The 19,945-nt window shown below is 35.9% G+C and overlaps 1 protein-coding gene and 1 long non-coding RNA gene across 4 annotated transcripts in view; one reads left to right on the top strand and one right to left on the bottom strand.

Annotated features, from left to right (window-relative positions):
* The window catches only part of LOC148946603 (uncharacterized), a 64,061-nt gene extending 55,638 nt beyond the window's left edge, over window positions 1-8,423 (bottom strand). For both annotated transcript variants that reach the window (XM_089096271.1, XM_089096272.1), the window contains exon 1: window positions 8,178-8,423. The gene's annotated coding sequence lies outside the window, so the exon portion shown is untranslated. The remainder of the gene's footprint in view (window positions 1-8,177) is intronic.
* LOC148946601 (uncharacterized) overlaps window positions 1-19,945 on the top strand; it is a 139,676-nt gene that overhangs the window by 76,945 nt on the left and 42,786 nt on the right. The gene's annotated exons all lie outside the window — the stretch shown is intronic.

Genomic DNA, 19,945 nt, shown 5'->3' with positions numbered 1-19,945 from the left:
TGTCATGGGAAGATGTTTTTGAAATCCCTCTTCCACCCAAACTCAAATTTTCTAAAATTCTACTTTAGAAGCTTTTAAAGTATTTCTAAAGTACTAAAAGATAGAGTGCTAAAAACATCAGAATCAACCTCAGAGGAGACGTTATGTCACGGGAAGAGGTTTTTAAAATCCCCCTTCCCCCTAAACTCAAAATTTTCCAAAATTCTACTTTAGAAGCTTTTAAAATATTTCTAAAGCACTAATAGATAGAGTGCTAAAAACATCAGAATTGACTTCAGAGGACACATTATATCACAGGAAGCGGCTTTTGAAACCCCCCGTCCCCCCGAACTAAAAATTGTCCAAAATTCTTCTTGATAAGATGTTTAAATATGTATAAAGAAAAAACATATAAGAGTGCTACAAACAACAGACTCGACTTCAGAAGACACAGCTTTTGAGTGGAATATGTTTTTGAAATCCTCCGTCCCCCCAAACTCAAAATTTTACATAATTCTGCTTAAGAAGCCTTTTTAATTATTTATAAAGAGATAAGAAATCTAATGATACAAAAAGCAGAATCGACTATAGGGGACAATTTGTGTCATGGGAAGATGTTTTTGAAATCCCCCTTCTCGACAAACTCAAAATTTTCCAAAATTATACTTTAGAAACTTTTTAAATAATATTTCAAAAGCACTATTAGATAGAGCACTACAAATATCAGAATCGACTTCAGAGGACAAATTATGTTACGGGAAGATGTTTTTGGAATCCCCTTCCCCCCAAACTCAAAATTTTCTAAAATTCTACTTTAGAAGCTTTTTAAATATTTCTAAAGCAGTAATAGAGAGAGTTCTAAAAACATCAGAATTGACTTCAGATGACAAGTTATATCACGGGAAGAGGTTTTTAAAATCCCCCTTCCCCCCAAACTAAAAAATTTCCAAAATTTTAATTTAGAAGCATTTTTAAATATTTCTAATGCACTAATAGATAGAGCGTTACAAAGTTTCAGAATCAACTTCAGAGGACACGTTATATCACGGGAAGAGGTTTTTAAAATCCCCCTTCCCCCGAACTCAAAATTTTCCAAAATTCTACTTAAGAAGCTTTTTAAATATTTCTAAAGCACTAATAGATAGAGCGCTAAAAACATCAGAATCGACTTCAGAGGACACGTTATATCACGGGAAGAGGTTTTTTAAATCCCCCTTACTCCGGAACTCAAAATTTTTAAAAATTCTAATTCAGTAGCTTTTTAAATATTCTAAAGAACTAATATAAAGATCGATAAAAATATCAGAATCGACTTCAGAGGACACGTTATATCACGGGAAGAGGTTTTTAAAATCCCCCTTCCCCCCAAACTCCAAAATTTCCAAAATTTTACTTTAGAAGCATTTTTTAATATTTCTAAAGCACTAATAGATAGAGCATTAAAATTTTCAGAATCGACTACAGATGACATTATATATCATGGAAAGAGTGTTTTAAAATCCCCCTTCCCCCCAAACACAAAAATTTATAAAATTATAATTAAGAAGCTTTTTAAATGTTAATAAATAATTAATATATAGATTGCTAAAATAAACAGAATATAGTTCAGAGGAAGCTTTATTTAACGGGAAGAGGTTATTAATATCCCCCTTCACCCCAAACTCAAAAATTTCCAAAATTTTACTTTAGAAGCTTTTTTAAATATTTCTAAAGCACTAATAGATAGAGTGCTAAAAACATCAGATTCGACTTCAGAGGACAAATTATGTTATGGGAAGATGTTTTTGGAATCCCCCTTCCCCCCAAACTCAAAATTTTCCAAAATTCTACTTAAGAAGCTTTTTAAATATTTCTAAAGCACTAATAGATATTGTTAAAAACATCAGAATTGACTTCAGAGGACACGTTATTTCACGGGAAGAGGCTTTTAAAATCCCCCTTCCCCACAAACTCAAAATTTTCCAAAATTCTACTTCATAAGCTTTTTTAATTATTTATAAAGAGCTAAGACATAGAACGCTACAAATATCAGAATCGACTTTAGAGTACCCTTTATTTCATAGAATGATGTTATAGAGACCCCCCTTCCCCCCAAACTCAAAATTATACTTTATCAGCTTTTTAAATATTTGTAAATCGCTCATACCAAGAGCGATACAATAATACGACTCGACTTTAGAGACCAAATTAAAATATGGGACGAAGTTTTTGAAATCCCCCTTCCCCCCAAACTCAAAATTTTCCAAAATTCTACCTTAGAAGCTTTTTAAATATTTGTAAAGCTCTAAGACAACGCGTACTAAAAACGTACTCATCGAATTTAGAGACAACAGTTTATGATGGGAAGAAGATCGTTCACTCAACCTTCGCCACCGCCAAAACTATTTTTAAATTTCTATACTGCATTCCCATGGGGGGGGGGGGTAAATTCCCCGGGGGGTAAAGTATTTGGACATGTTAATTAATAAAAAAAATATGTATATGTAGCCTAAAAGGGACACAAAAAAACTAAATAATAATAGCGAGATTTATAGAAATTTTGTTAACTAAAAAAAAAAAAAGAAAATCCTTGTATAAATTAAATGTAATATTTCATTTAAGTTTTTTTTTTTGAAAAAAAATAAGTGCCGACTCGAAAGCATTACGGTTTATACCAAAGTTAAATTTCTGCAACCTGGGACTAAACAAGCAAAATGATTCAATTTTCTACTGTCGAGGCAGTCTTAGAGTTGTATTATAACCATAGCATGTTATTGAGAAGCAGGAATTGTGATAACTGTGGCCAGATTTGCGTAAAATATAGAAATTCGTTTTGTTGCCAGAAGTATAGGCTTAAACCTATCCGAGGTGGCCGAGAATATTCTCAGGTAAAGTGTAATTTTTCAAAAACGGTCTTTGACAAAGCATGGATGGCTGGTTCACACATTTCTCTGCTACAGAAATTCTGTTTTTAGATGATTTGTCTTTAAATACTGCCTCCAAGGGAGGATTTTATGATAAACAATGTTACTTGTTGTAAAAAAAAACCTTTGCGGATTGAAACCAGTTCTAAAGAGAGGTTTGTATGTACATATATCATTCAAACTCCGCTCCTTTGGGAGGAGAAGGAGTCATTGTTGAGATAGATGAAGCCAAATTTGGGAAGCTTAAATATAATCGTGGTCGGATTGTCGCAGATGCTTGGGTGTTTGGTGGAATAGAGCGAAGAACTGGTAATTCATTCATGGCTTCTGTGCCGGATAGAAGTAGTGCCACGTTGTTGGGAATTATCCAAAACCGAATCCTGCCAGGGACAACAATTATCAGTGACTGTTGGAGGGCCTACGATTGCCTGGCTTGCCAGAGCTATTAGCATTTACACGTCAACCACAGCATAAATTTTGTTGACGCTGCAACAGGTGCTCACACAAAACATCGAAAGACACTGGCTTGAAGTTCGAGAAAATATACCCACATATGGTAGAAGAGAAGAACATATGGAAGGATATCTAGCAGAGCACTATTTCAAAAAAAATATTCAATCTCCTCGAGAATGCACCATTTCATGAAACATATATCGGAGCTTTATAACCCCAACTAGTTTGTTTTTTATGGGTATTATTTACTAGTTAATTTTTAAAACGTTGTAACAGAAAATATGGCAATTTACAATATCTAACCCCATTTGTTCTTAAAGAAATCCAAATGTTTTTTTCCCAATTTTTTAGTGTAGTAATCGTCTTTCTTGAAGCAACGAGCTGTTTTTGAAGTGAAACTCGTGCGAGGGCACGCGGTGGTAGACTTAAATATTTAACTATATAATAATTGGTACTTATGTATTATAAATAACCTACCACTATACACGAAAGAATCTAAGTTTGGTTAATGATAATGAAATAAAATAAAATACTATAAATATACTAGTTTAGAAACAAATTTGGGCAACATATTTTTATATTATGGGGTGTGGGTAAATTAGAGCATATATTAAATACGTAACCTAACCTATGTACCTTTTTCCCTCCCTAAACCCAAAAAAAACAACAGTTTAAATATTGTAAACCCAATAAGAAATCATGATTTGTGATCTATTATTCTAACAAATACCCGGTTTTCTGGTTTTCATGTACAGTCTATAGTAATGGGTTATTTATAATGCACAAGTACCAAATAATCTATATTTGTTTTGATTATTTTTTTTGGAAACCCCTTAACATTTTGAGTTGGGTAACCACATAAAACATATTCAAATAGCTTAATCCTATAATGTTGAAAAATTTTACTTTTCTTTTTTACATCTGCGATTAAAAATCTGTAGAAAATGCTAGAACTTGTATAAAAAATTTCTTTCGTGGGTGGAAAGGTTAGATGCACTGGGATTTGATAGCAGGGGAAGGGGGAGGAGGGGGACTAAATAGGTTGAGTCACAAGTTCGAACCTTAAAACATACAGGGGTTAGGAGGTACTATTTTTTTTAAACAATAAAAAACTTTAGCGTAAAGAGTAAGGCGTTGAAGAGGGGACAGCCCCTTTCATATACGGACTAATTTCTCGCCGTTTTATTTTTTTATGTAGCTCCTTACTTTCAGTTTAAAAAACTTGTTTTTTTTTATATAAAGGCTGAAAAATCGGGTGTTTTAGGGGTGGTTGGCCCCCTAACAGTATCTCCAAACACCAGTCCAGTTTATCGTTCGAACTTGTGACTAAGCCTGTTTAAAGTAAAACATAGTAACGTTAAAAACGTAGTTTTTTTTAAAATAATTTCTGCACATTTTGTGTCTTAGCGATTTACAAATATTAAAAAAAAGCTTCTAAAGAAGAATTTTGGAAAATTTTTAGTTTGGGGGGAAGGAGGATTTCAAAAACTTCTTCCAATAATATAATTTGTCCTCTGAAGTCGATTCTGATATTTGTAGAGCTCTATATATTAGTGCTTTAGAAATATTTAGAAAGCTTCTAATGCAGAATTTTGGAAAATTTCGAGTTTGGGGGGAAGGGGGATTTTAAAAACATCTTCCTGTTATATAACGTGTCCACTGAAGTTGATTCTGATATTTTTAGTGCTCTATCGCTTTGTGTTTTAGAAATATTTAAAAAGCTTCTAAAGTAGAATTTTGGACAATTTTGAGTTTGGGGGGAAGGGGGATTTCAATAACCTCTTCCCGTGATATAACGTGTCCTCTGAAGCCGATTCTGATGTTTTTAGCACTCTATCTATTAGTGCTTTAGAAATATTTAAAAAGCTTCTAAAGTAGAATTTTGGAAAATTTTGAGTTTTGGGGGAAGGGGGATTTCAAAAACATCTTCCCATGACACAAATTGCCCTCTAAAGTCGATTCCGATGTTTTTAGCACTCTATCTTTTAGTGCTTTAGAAATATTTTAAAAGCTTCTAAAGTAGAATTTTAGAAAATTTTGAGTTTGGGTGGAAGGGGGATTTTAAAAACCTCTTCCCGTGATATAACGTGTCCTCTTAAGTTGATTCTGATGTTTTAGAACTCTATGTTTGGTCTACTTCTAAATATTTAAAAAGCTCCAAAAGTAAAGGTCTATAAAATTTTGATTTGGAGCGGACGGGGGACTACAATGACTAAAAACATAAAAAACCATCATTCTCGAAAATTCGGGAAGAGTTGCGTAGCTATCTATGAGTTAGCGCTTTAGAAATATTTAAAAAAAACTTTGAAAGTAAAATTTTGGAAAATTTTGAGTTTGGGGGAAGGGGGATTTTAAAAGCCTCTTCCCGTGATATAACGTGTCCTCTGAAGTCGATTCTGATGTTTTTAACACTATCTATTAGAGATATAGAAATATTTTAAAAGCTTCTAAACTAGAATTTTGGAAAATTTTGAGTTTGGGGGGACGGGGTATTTAAAAAAAATCTTACCATAAAATAATTTGTTCTCTAAAGTGGATTCTGTTGTTTTTATCAATCTATGTATTATTACTTTATAAATAATTAAAAAAGCTTCTAAAGTAAAAATTTGGAAAATTTTGAGTTTGGGGGGGACAGGGAATTTTAAAAACCTCTTCTCATTATATAACAAGTCCTTTGAAGTCGATTCTGATGTTTTTAGCACTCTAAGTCTTAGTTCTTTAGAAATATTTTAAAAGCTCCAAAAGTATAATTTTTGAAAATTTTGATTTTGGGGGGAGGGAGATTTCAAAAATATCTTCCCATAAAATAATTTATCCTCTACAGTTAATTCTGATGTTTGTAGCGCTCTATGTCTTAGTGCTTTAGAAATATTTAAAAAACTTCGAAAGTAAAATTTTGGAAAATTTTGAGTTTGGGGGAAGGGGGATTTCAAAAACATCTTCCCATAAAATAATTTGTCCTCTAAAGTTGATTCCGATATTTGTAGCGCTCTATCTATTAGTGCTTTGGAAATATTTAAAAAGCTTCTAAAGTAGAATTTTGGAAAATTTTGAGTTTGGGGGGAAGGGGGGATTTCAAAACCATCTTCCCGTAACAATATTTGTCCTCTGAAGTCAATTCTGATGTTTTTAGCACTCTATCTATTAGTGCTTTAGAAATATTTTAAAAGCTTCTAAAGTAGAATTTTGGAAAATTTTGAGTTTGGGGGGAAGGAAGATTTTAAAAACCTCTTCCCATGATATAACGTGTCCTCTGAAGTCAATTCTGATGTTTTTAGCACTCTATGTTTAAGCGCTTTACAAATATTTTAAAAGCTCCTAAAGTAGAATTTTAGAAAATTTTGAGTTTGGGGGGAAGGGGGATTTTAAAAACCTCTTCCCGTGATATAACGTGTCCTCTGAAGTCGATTCTGATGTTTTTAGCACTCTATGTCTTAGCGCTTTGTAAACATTTAAAAATCTTATAAAGTAGAATTTTGGAAAATTTTGAGTTTGGGGGGAAGGGTGATTTCAAAAACATCTTCCCGTGATATAAAGTGTCCTCTCAAGTCGATTCTGATGCTTTTAGCACTGTATCTATTAGTACTTTAGAAATATTTTAAAAGCTTCTAAAGTAGAATTTTAGAAAATTTTAAGTTTGGATGGAAGGGGAATTTCAAAAACATCTTCCCATGACATAATTTGTCCTCTAAAAAGGATTGGGTTATTTTTACTGGTCTCTCTTGTCAGATCCCTTCCCTAATTAATAAAGTTTAAATGGTCTTATCAACAGAGTTGTTTATCATTTGCCTCCTACCCTTAAGGGTAAGGGTTTCTGATAAGGCAAGTGTGACATCACAACAAACCTGGTTTCATATACCATAAAGGGAGTCGGTATGAGTTTAAAAGTAAATGGTATAGGATTTAAATAGGATTTTGGAATATATTTTAATGAAAAAGGTTAAAAGAAGAAGTTGTTTAATGTAAGAAGTGATTTATATTTATGATATTAATATAGGATGAAATATGAGGGAAAAACAAATAGTAATGTGCAGTAATTTACCCTTATATAGAGGGGGGGGGGATGAGTGGAGGGAGGTACTTCAAAGTACCTTCCCGGGACAAACCTTAGCATGTACATCCATCCCTGAAAGTTTCATTTTCCTAACCCAACCCCTTTCCAAGATAGCCAAAAGTAACTAAAGTAGAATTTTACCAGGAAGGTAAAATTCCTTCCTGGTAACACAATTCTTACTCCATAATATGCAGAATAATCCTAGTTAACACATTTTGCAGGGGGAGAGCCTTAATCTTCACTTCTTTCCTTGTTTTTCCAGTTTTTCTAAGGAATTCATGAATTTCTTAGGACCTATATATTCACAGAATATATGCCCCCACCCCCCTAATGTGCAAATATATACCTAAATTACATCCCCAATCTAAATATAACATTCATTTGCATCACAAATGAACTTTACTTCTATATTAGCCATATGGTGGATGTCCATTTCCTCCAGCAAATTCTTAATTTCTTATTATTTTCTATTAACATGTGATATGAGAAATAGGCTAAGGCCAATTAAATGGTACTGATGATGATTAATTTGTAGCAAATGATTATATAGGCTATAAATAAATTTGATAAGCAAATACTTATCAAATTGATGCTTATTTTCATAAGTTTGTTTTTAAAAAATTGTACAACAGTGAAAGAAGTGAAGATGCAGGTTCTCCTATGCAAAATGTGTTAACTAGGCCTATGATAATTCTGCATAGCCTATTATTAAGTAAGAACTGTTTTCTTAACATGTTTCCTTATGTAAAGAGGCTTACATAAAATTTTCAAAACAAGGTATAGCCTACCTATTAACTGGGCTGTCAACACTGATGTTGTTTTTTGGGTTTAATAAATAGGCTATCTCTCTCAACTTTAATGTGGGTCTGGATCTTTATAACTGGCAGAATATAAGCTATACAACACACAGGCTGATGCTTGGTACCAAGAATTGATCTTTAACCCTCTCCTCTTCCCTGGGAACTCTTTTGCTCTGACGCAGACAGATTTATTTTTAAATAGATATTGGTAAAAAGAAAGTGGGTATATTCTCGTTTTTTATTTTTGAATATAATTGTGATTAGGCGATTCCGACTTCAAATTACTAGTAAAATGGTGTCAAGCACAAAAGCGAAAATACGCCCAACACCCCCATTTAGCACTGAAAATAAATTTCCAAAGAAAACTAATTGTGGTTTTGAAGAGGAGGCTTTGAATATATTGGGATGGAGGAGGAGCGTGCGTAGCTTTATTTGCCTCAGGTAGGGTGGTGTTACTGTGAGTTTTTAGCAGTAGTAGTAGTAAGAACCAATGGTATTAGTCAAGAATTGGGGCCATTGACAAGGAAACATATTAAGAAAATAATTCTTTTTTTTACTATATCAAAAAATTATTTTTAAAAAATTTTGAAGGCACTTGTACTTACACTTGACTCTTGGACAATCGCTACCCTCGGAACCTGCTAACTTGTGTCAGATAGAGGCTGGATCTATGAAAACGTGAGGAAGCCTAACAAAGCTGTGCTCCGCCTGGAACTTTTCTTTTATGGCGATTTGTATACTAATAGACTTTTTGAAAGTTTCAGAGGTAGTACTACTAAAGTAAAGAGCTATATGCCAAACTACCATATGTTTGCGATTTTTTTTTCTTTTCTTCTTGGTCACATCGTAGCGCCCTTTTAAGGTTTCGAAGTGATGGGAGGACAATCGACAACCCTGCCAAACTTTCTTTGCTACTTGACCCCTCAGAAACCCACCAAGATTCCAGGTCAAAATCTCGAAACAACCATTTTGTTCAAAATAGTCGAAAGTTACAGTAAATATACCTCTGGGGGTGACATGACCTCCATCAGGCACTCGGAAAAGGGCCATAAATAATGCAATTTATCAAATTTTCACAAATAGATTTTATAGTGGAAACGAAAGTTCTTTAATTTTTAGTATATCAGACTCGAGACTTATAGGAATTGATCTTTATGTCAAATGGACCTAATATTTTGGCGTGCAAGAGGTTAAGGGACATTAGCTAAAGCCAAACTTTTCTGTCGATGCCAAAGCTAAACTTTTTTTCCCAGGGGTGATCGTATCGGTCCAGTAGTCCTAGAATATCGTGAAAGGGCTCATTCGAACGGAAATTAATAGTTCTAGTGCCTTTTGAAGTGACCCAAAAAATTGGAGGGCAACTTGGCCCCTCCCACGCTTATTTCTTCCCAAAGTCACTCAATCAAAACTTTGAGATAGCCATTTTGTTCAGCATAGTCGAAAATTTAATTAATATGTCTTTGAGGATGACTTAATCCCCCACAGTTCCCGGGGAATGGGCTGGAAGTTATGAACTTTGCCCATTGTTTACATATTTTTTTTGTTATTGGGAAGCAGACAGGCGTTTTCAGGAGGAATTTTTTCTAGTGTGGGGTTGGGGTCAAACTAGGGGTTACGGGGGAGGATCTTTCCATGGAGCATATTTTCTTGAGGTAGGGAAATTTCCATGAAGTTTAATTTAAAAATGTAAGCTGTTCTAGAGATATTATTGTGTCGCCCTTTTGACAATTTACATACTCGTAGTTGGTTTTCATTTAGTTCAACATCCACCAAAATATTCGATGAAAGCTTCATCTTAATACCATTAGATTGTGTAGTAGCAAAAAAAAACGTAGTAGCATTAGTAACGGTGTGCACATATCACATTTGGTTTTCTTCAACACCCCTTTCAACGCCCGCTCATAGTTTTAAATTAATACCATAAACCTTTCCCTAACCATTACTGATACGTCCTCTGTACAACCTGAATGTGCATAGTGTATTTCAATTTTGCTCAAAACAGTTTCAATTTTCCCAAAAGTTTTTGCCAGAACACACTAAGCCCTAATAGCATTAGCAATAGTACCAGTAGTAATAGTAGTAGCAGTAGTAGAAGTAGCAGTAGAAAATAATGGTAGTGCTAGTACTAGCTTTAGCAGCAGTAGTAGTTGTAGCAGTAGTAATAATAGCAGTAGCAGCAGTATTGTTGAAGTAATAGCATAAGGATGCAAATATTTTCTTTCTATTAGTTCAACATCTGCCAAAACATTTTAGCTTTTGGGGGAAGATTGAAAATTGACAACCTGGATCATCAATTGCAACAACACTAATGCGGACAGTTAAAGCAAAGGCCATTGCTTAATTGTCTGAAGTAATCAAAATCCAAAAACATGTCAAAAATGATAATGAAGAGCAAAGACACAGGCAGTTAGAAGATATGCGAAAACAACAATTAGAGCATGTAGTTAAAGCAGAAGTTAAACCTATCTGAACCAAATTCTGAAAAATTTGCGATGGGTTTGAACACTTTTATTTTGAAAATTTGTTCCTTATTATATTATCTAAAATGTGAATTTCTTTACAAACGTTTGCGAAAAATCTATGTGAATTTTTTTATGTACAGAGATCGCGATTCTGTTGAAGAGATTTGTGGAAAACATTCATATCCATTTGATTACTTACTGAGGTATGGAAGCTGTGCCATAAAATATCTTCTGGAGTCTAAACAAGACTGTTTGAAATGTAAACCTTCAAAGAATGCAACTCCTAAATTTCAAGACTTATCATTAAGCGTCATGGCACAGTCTAATGTGTAATCTTTGTTTGGTGTTCCACTTTCATGGTGTAATAAATTAATGCTAATACGCCTTGAAAGGGAACCTTTACAAGTTACAAATATGATAAGAAACTGGCCTGTTAGCCACATCTTTCTCAATGATGTATTATCGGGTCATGTTTGCGAGTGTTTTCTATCGAAAAAACGAAAGAGCTATGCGATTTGTATATTTAAATCTTTTATACAATTTATCATAGGCAGCGCAATCGCCCTGCCCAAGTAAAGAATGATGTTGGCACAATATATTATTTATTTTTTTTCCTTTAGACCAGGGCACTTCTTATCGAAGGAGTTGTCGTAGAAACTTGAAATAGGGCTCATTCGATTGGAAATTTAAATGGATATTGCCATTTTTAATAGTTGAAAATGATTGAAGGCAACTAACAACCCTTCCACGCCCACCATTTCCCCAAACACATCCAATCAAAATTTTAAGATAGCCATTTTGTTCAGCGTAGTTGATTTTCAGATAGAAATTATGTTTTTGAGGAGGACACTCCCCCACAGCACTCGTGACAAGGGTTGTAAGTTATGCCCTGGGGGCATATAAGGTTATTATAGAAAGCTATGTCGTAGAAACTTCAAAAAGGGCTCATTCGATTGGAAATTCAAAGGCCTAGTGCCCTTTAGGGCAACTAACCCCCCTCTCACGCCCACCTTTTCCCCAAACACATCCAATCAAAATTTTGAGATAGCCATTATGTTAAAAGTAGTTGAAACTCCTGGAAATTAGGTGTTTGAGGATGACAACCCCCCCCCCCCCCACAGGCCTCAGGGCAAGGGTTGGAAGTTATGCCCTAGGGGCATATAAGGTTTTTATAGAAAGAATTGTCGTAAAAACGTCAAAAAGGGCTCATTTGATTGGAAGTTGAAATGGCTAGTGCCATTTTTAATAGTCGAATGTGATTGGAAGGCAACTAACACTCCTTCCACGCCCGCCATTTATCTAAACATATCCAATCAAAATTTTGAGATAGCCATTTTGTTCAAAGTAGTTGAAAGGTCCGGAAATTATATATTTGAGGATGACATTCCCCCCACAGCCCTCAGGGTAAGGGTTGTAAGTTATGCCCTGGGGGTATATAAGGTTTTTATTGGAAACTTTGTAGTAGAAACTTGAAAAAGGACTCATTTGATTGCAAATTCAAAGGGTTAGTGCCCTTTTTAGTAGTAGAAGGTGATTCGAGGGCAACTAACTGCCCTCTCACGTCGACCTTTTCCCCAAACACATCCAATCAAAATTTTTAGATAGCCATTATGTTATACGTAGTTGAAAGTTCTAGAAACTAGGTCTTTGAGGATGATAACCCCCTCAGAGCCCCCCTAGTTGAAGCTAACCCCCTAACCCCCTAGTTGAAACTCCTGGAAATGAGGTGTTTGAGGATGACAACCCCCCCCCCAAAGCCCTTAGGGAAAGGGTTGTAAGTTATGCCCTGGGGGCATATAAGGTTTTTATAAAAAGTATTGTCAAAGAAACTTCAAAAAGGGGTTTTTCGATTGGAAATTGAAAGGGCTAGTGCCCTTTTTAATAGTCGGAAGTGATCGGAGGGTAACTAACCCCCCTCTCACACCCACTATCTGCCTAAAAACTTCCAATCAAAATTTCGAGATAGCAATTTTGTTCAACGTAGTTGAAAGTTCTGGAAATTAGGTCTTTGAGGATGAAAAATAACCCCACCCCAGCCTTCGGGGCAAGGGTTGTATATGCCCTGGGGGCATATAAGGTTTTATTTGAAAGGGTTTTCGTAGAAACTTCAAAAGGGCGCATTCGACTGGAAACTGAACCTAACCTAACCTAACCTGAGAATTAGACCCTCCTATCCCCCATCTGATTTCCAAAGCCTTAGAAGCTAAACAGAAGACTCCAAATCCTTCTCACTAGCGTTTTCTACATTCTCAAAAAGATACTTTGATGCGTAGATAAAATTTTGGATTTAAAGAAAAATAAATTTTCGATCGCAAACCTTCATAGCTTTTCTCCAGGGTGAAAGTGTTGTTTAATTTATTTATTTGTTTGTGAATGTGGATTAGTAAGCTTATAAAGGATAAAAAAACTTCCAGAATTAAAGGATAAATTCCCTCTAGAACCATTGATAGCGTGTAGGACGCTGACAATTGTCGATGGTTTAAAGTCCAGGGTCTTTTTTACAGGGACAGTTATTAGGCCTTTCGCCATCGAATCCTGTTCGTAGACCCTGTATTTCCAGCCAGAGATTGATCCACTACCATAGGTGAAACGTGTTTAATCTTTCACTAATTGGTTGAAATAATTTCACCCACTAATCGTTGCTATCTAGCAGGTTGATTTTACATATTCTGAAGTTGAAAGAGTGTCTCTACACCCCTGTACTGTGGTAGCTCAATAAAATTTGATCATTATTAAATTTGTTTTTTTTTATGCTTCAGTTTTGGGCTATTGGGTTTTTAGGATAAAATTAAATTAAAAAAAAACAAGTTTTTTTTAACTGAAAGTGAAGAGCGACATTAAAACTTAAAACGAACAGAAATTATTCCGTATATGGAAGGGGCTGTCCCCTCCTCAACGTCTTGCTCTTTACGCTAAAGTTTGAATCTTTCTCGCAACTCTATTTGTTAAAACAATTAAAAACTTTAGCGTAAAGAGCAAGGCGTTGAGGAGGGGACAGCCTCTTTCATATACGGAATAATTTCTGTTCGTTTTAAGTTTTAATGTCGCTCCTTACTTTCAGTTTAAAAAACTTGTTTTTTTTTATTTAATAAGAAAACAGAACATGCATCGGAAACAAAGTTAAAACAGCAGTATTTTTGGAATTATTTCTATATTTTATCCTGGGTTGGGGCATTTTCTTTTGATTTTTCTGGGCTTATTATCGTGTGTGTGTTAAAATTTACGTGTTCTCTGTTTGCTATTTTTTTCTTTTTTTCTAGAGATGTTATTTGATTTCATTCGGATGTCTATCCCCAGTCGTAATAAATATATCCTCTCTGATGGTGGAACTTATTTACATGTATAATAATAGTTTGTCAATAAAAATCTTATCGAACAAAAAAAACGAAAATTACATTTTCTTTTTTAAGTTGATTATGGAGACACTTTGCTACTATTACAAAAACACTTGAAAACAATTGTCAAAACACAAATCCGTATATGAATGGGGCTGTCTTCTCCTCAATGCCTCGCTCTTTACGCTAAAGTTTTTTACTGTTCTAAAAAATAAAGTTGTGAGACAGAGTCAAACTTTAGCGTAAAGATGGGAGGATACATGGGAGGATCTTTCCGTTGAGGAAGTTTTCATGGGGGAAGGGACATTGCTATGAAGGGGTCGCCGGATTTCCCAGCATTATTTCCAAGCGTTTTTTTTTATTTAATTTCTGAACGTTTTTGAATTAATGCAGGTTTTGATTTTGGCTCACCGTAAATGAATAATTAAAACCAAATTTGTATATTAATGTTGTTTTTTTTTTGTTAAATGGCTTTCTCGAAAGTTGTTTAATTTTGTTTATGAACGTTTTTATTAGTAATAAATATGTAACTTACGAATGTAACTTTCAAAGAATTGGCCTCCCTAGCTTTACTAAGTGCAATCATAATGACTTTTACCTATCAAAAAGAATGTTTAAGAAGACTTAATTCATTTCAACTGACTACAACGCCATTTACATTTGTCAGTCTGTGGCTTTTTGGATTACTCAAACGGCCACCAGAGGACTCCCTGCTTGTGGTGCTTAAAAAAAGCGTAGACGGCGTGGAAAGAGAGGCGGGCGGCGAAACAGACAGACGGCCATACCCGTTCATGTTTCTGAGGAACGTCTTTCTGACCGGAGTATGGCTGTATGTGAACCAAGGACTCTTGTGAAAATAAGATGTTTGCAAAGGTACGAAATTCCTCCCACTCTTTCTCCATCACAGCTGCAGCCGATCTTACCGTGTTCCTCTGATGAACTTCCCCCGCTATTACGTCCTGAACAGTTATCAGCTCAGGCGAAGCTTCCGAATTTCATTCTGTGTAATGCCCGATCCTTAACAAATAAAGTTAACGAGATGGAGATACTGCTGAGAGAAGTGAGTGTTCCTATTGCCGCAGTTACCGAATGCTGGGATATCACTGATGAAATGGGTAGAATAAAAGGCTACACTAGCTATTTCAACACTCGCCGTGATAGAGGCTTGAGTAGAAAAGGTGGTGGCGTTGGTATCTATATTCGTAATGACATTTCATCTAAGCTGTTAAATATACCAACCGATTCGTGTCACGAAGTTGTCTGGGTAGAGTGCAAGCCATCCAAACTATCAAAAAAGTTCTCATGTTTGATAATTGCATCTGTGCATTACCCAGAGAGTGCAAAAAATAGGAAAGAGCTTATCAGCTACTTACAGACCTACATCGATAAACTTCGTCGAGCCCATGCCTATCCTGGCTTAATAATAGCTGGCGATTTTAACCAGACGAACAGACAATGGGTATCTAGTGTCCTTGATCTGAAGCAGGTAGTTACCATTGCTACGCACCAGAGTGGCAGTACTCTAGACCTAATTTTTATAAACATGAGTGACAATTATTACTCCCCTCGGTCGTTAGGTCCTCTCCAGAGTTCAGATCATTATGTAATTCTCTGGCAAGCCAAAAATAACCAACCGAAGCCAAAGAGAACCAAAGTGACTATTCGTCCGCTTAACTCTCAATCAATCTACGATTTTGGTCGGTTGATCGGGACTTACTGCTTCGACGACCTGTGTTCTATAGTAAACCTGAATAGCAAAGTTCAGCGGTTTAACTCTCTTCTGTTAGAGATGTTTCACAAGTTTTTTCCCTCTAAAGTTGTAGTGGTAAGTGAATCCGATAAGCCATGGATCACAAGCGATCTCAAACAAATGATCAAGATGAGGTGCAAGCTGCACAGTTCCGGACAAATAGCCGCGGCGGCGAAACTTAGAAATCAAATCGTGGCCGTCAATCGTTTCAAGCGAAGAAATTATGTTCGGGAAAAGGCAGTACCCCTTCTCCAAAGTAGCAGTCGGAAGTGGCATTCCACAGTGAAACAAATGACTGGCAAGTCAGTTAACAGTGAGCTAAAAATACCCAAGCCTGAAGGATCTCAAATGAGCGCTTCAGACGTAAACGAGTTCTTTGCTGGCATTTGTACCACCTACCCCTCAATTACAGAGGCCGAACTGGTTGATCTCTTAGTCGATTGTGAAACTGACGAAATAAAAAAGTTTACCAAATTTGCTGTTTATAAAGAACTTAAAAAACTAAAACCAAATTGATCTTCCTACCCTGGTGAGTTACCGGTCAAACTTATTCGCGAATATGCCTTGTTTTTAGCCAGACCATTGGCATCGATCATCAACCAGTGCTTCAGTGAACAAACCTTTCCCGATGCTTGGAAGCGAGCCTATGTTCGCGTAATACCCAAAGTTAAAGGACCTAAGACATGTGATCAGTTAAGACCTATTTCGATCACACCGAACTTTGCTAAAGTTGCAGAATCTTTCATATATCGTGAAACTTCTCACGGACATTTCACCGTCACTTGACCCTTTCCAGTATGGTTGCTTGAAGGGATGCAGCACGTCTGTTTATTTAGTACGGCTTTATCACCTAGTAGTTGAATGGTTGGAGTTTGGAAGCTCGTTTGTCGATTTACTTCTGGTAGACTACCGAAAGGCATTTGATTTGATTAAGCACCCTCTTGCCGCCCAGAATCTCAAGTCAATGGGTGCCCGTAAGCACATCCTCCAATTAGTAGTTGATTTCTTACGTCACAGGTATCAAAAAGTGTACGCCTTTTTTCCCGGTGATATTGAATCGGAATGGGTGGAAATTACATGTGGCGCCCCACAAGGTACCAAGTCAGCAGCTCTTCTTTTCCTGGATGTTATCAACTATGTGCTTTCTGACTTTGACGATCGTTTTAAATTCGTCGATGATTTGTCTGTGCTTCTTAAATACCACGTAAATGATTCGCAAGCTGTAGCCCAGTTCGACCTAAATTTTTTCGATCAGTTTAAATCACAGTGTACTGCGAACAGTCTTCAAATTAAGGAGAATAAATCAAAGGTTTTGAGGTTGAACCCACTTAAACACGATTTTACCTACCCCGCGACTTTGTTCCCTTCTGCTTCGTGTGCGACCATCTTGGGCGTCACCTTTAGTGTGGACTGTTCGTTCTCTATTCATGTACAAGAGTTGGTTAAGAAGGGACATAATGCTATGCGGACACTGGTGGTGATGCAGCGCCTAGGCTTTGCAGAGTATAAGCTGAAAATCGCGTACCCCACTTTTATTCGACCCATCCTTGAATATGCGTGTCCCGTCTGGGGCCCACAAGTTCATCACATAGATTACTTAAGTGATGATTTGGAGGGGATCCAGAAACGAGCTGTAAAAATCATTCTTTGCGACAAATATGTAGATTACAGCTCCGCTCTGAAGTCACTTGAAATACCAAGCCTTCGCGATCGCCGTTTTCAGCTGATGATTCGTTTTGGCCAGTTTTTATTGTCTAGTCCAGTACATAGGACAATATTACCACCTAAAAAGCCTGTCCGCGCAAATACCAGGAGCAATAGCACACTTATGCCCGTCTCGTGCCGCACAAACAGACTTAGTAACTCCTTTGTTCCTTTTTTTACAAGTGCTTTTAATAAAATGTAGAGAAGTGTTTTCATGTAAAAAAGTTTTCTTGTACAAAACAGCGCCTTTTAGTGCATTTTTTTAATGTGTCTATGACAGCTGTTGTCATTAAAATGATTCTGATTCTGATTTACTTACGTAACTAAATTTAATATTCGTATATTTTTACTACATATATTAGGAGGTTCGCCCCCTAGTCAATATCTTGCTCTTTACGCCAAAGTTCAAATTTTGTTCCAATTCTTTAAGAATGACCCCTTAATCACAAAGGCCATTAAATAGAATTAATAGCTCTTAGTTAATAGTTAAATAGAATTAATAGTTAAATTAAAGCTAATAGTTAAATAGAATTAATAGAATTAGCATAAAGAGGGAGGTATTGACTAGGGGGTGGACCGAATCATACACGTAATAATTTATGTTTACATTACGTTCTATCAACTGTAGACAATCGAGGCGTGCGTCCTGAAAATCAGATCATTTGCCCCTCTTCTTTCTGGGTTGGGTTGACAATATATGCTATCCCAATATTTGAATTTTTCTTCTTTTCTCGTGATAAATTCGTAGGCTTCTTCTTGGGACAATTCACTCGTGGCTGAATGAGATGTTGCCTTACGATTGAAATTCTCTACTGGCAAAAATTGCGTTACCATTATAGTAAACGGCGTTATTGTAAACACTGCTTATAAAATATTCAAAATATGGATGAATATTTAAACCTGTAGATCAGCGGTACTGTTTTACTTAATGGTGCACACCACTATAGACTCTATCAAGGAAACTAGTCAAACGGGAGAGACAGATACACGGTTATAATGGTTTATGAAAAAAATTTGGGCTGTATATTTGCGCATTAGGAGGGTGGGGGGGAGGGGGTAAAGCAAATCATATATCAAATACGTAACCTAACCTAACCTAGGTACCTCCCCCCCCCCTAAACCCCAAAAAACAACAGTTTAACTATTGTAAATTCAATGAGAAACCACGCTTTGTGATCAATTTAATTAGCAGGTACCCGCTTTACGGGTCTCCATGCTAAATTGCTATAGAGTCTAGAGCGGTGTGTTTTACCATTACTGTTTTACCATTAAGTAAAACAGTACCAGATCATCTAATTAAATAAAAATATGTGACATAATCATAGTAGGTTGTGTCCAATTCAATTAAGCCAGCATAAATTGACCTACTATATATGGGGGGGGGGAGGTTTAAATCCATTAACAGTTTAAAAGCATGTATGAAGAAATCTTTTTTTGAAGATTGGGTTAAAGTTTTTACATCTGTCAGTGGGTTTTAATTCAGTCCTAGTTTAATTTTCAAATTGATGAGATTCACTTCTTTTCTTTCCAGTATTTTACGATTCAATAGTTTGTGCTCAGGGGTTTCTTCTGTGTTCTCACAATACCTGCAAAATGGGCTACTGGCAATTTCTTCATTTGGCTGCTTAATTTTATGTGAAAAGGATTGGTGGTTGAATCTGTGTTTGTATGAAATGTTTGGCACCAGAAAAATATGTTTCTAAAAAGCACTGAGCAACGTCTTTATCCACACGACGAGCAATTTTGCAGTTTGGTTGATTATCTGTCGATACGGCAGGAATTCAAAATGTCTCCATGGGCAACTTCTCCATTTGTCATAATGTCCACAAAAAAGATAATAAATCTAAGTTTTTATTTTGACTGGCCCCCTTCCAAGGGGGGGGCAGGTGGATCTGGTTTTGAAATTCAGTCAAGAAAAATGTCAAAAATATTGATAACAGGCAAATCAATACAACAAATAAATCAACTAAGATACTTGACCAAAAAAAAGGATAATAATTGTAATCTTCCTCGAAATGGTAGTAAAAAGGATAATAATCAATTTTTTTTATTATCTAGTCGTTTTTGTAGCAGTTGTAGCAGTTCACAGCTTTTCCTCCACTGCCGTTTCCTCCTCGAGTATTTCACACCTCATATCATAGCAACAATTTATCCAGTGAATTTTAGCTAGTTCTCGCCAGTCACCTCCCTTTTCGAGACGCAACGCAACCGGACCTGAATGTTCCGAGATGTTAAAACAAACATTTCTTTGCAGTGTAAAGTGAAATTTGAATGTGCGTCTGCCATGAGGACTTTCGTCGTTTAAGCGATATTAATGTCGGGAAAACGTGGACTAAAGACGCTTGACAGCTTTGTCATTTCAAAGTTTCGCAGAACGGATAGTGTAACTGTAACTGCAAGTAATTCTTCAATTAGTTCTATTGGAAATGGCGAAAATGGACAAATTCTGGACACTTTGTATTCTTCTGTCAACTCTGTAAGCATTCAGAGTGATCATCTAACAAC

This window comes from Artemia sp. Qi Xiang Cuo, chromosome 11 (assembly GCF_049724085.1).
Source record: "Artemia sp. Qi Xiang Cuo chromosome 11, ASM4972408v1, whole genome shotgun sequence".
In the NCBI taxonomy this organism is placed as follows: domain Eukaryota; kingdom Metazoa; phylum Arthropoda; class Branchiopoda; order Anostraca; family Artemiidae; genus Artemia; species Artemia sp. Qi Xiang Cuo.
The sequence above is the reverse complement of the archived record's forward strand: the minus strand, read 5'-3'. Positions and strand labels throughout refer to the sequence as shown.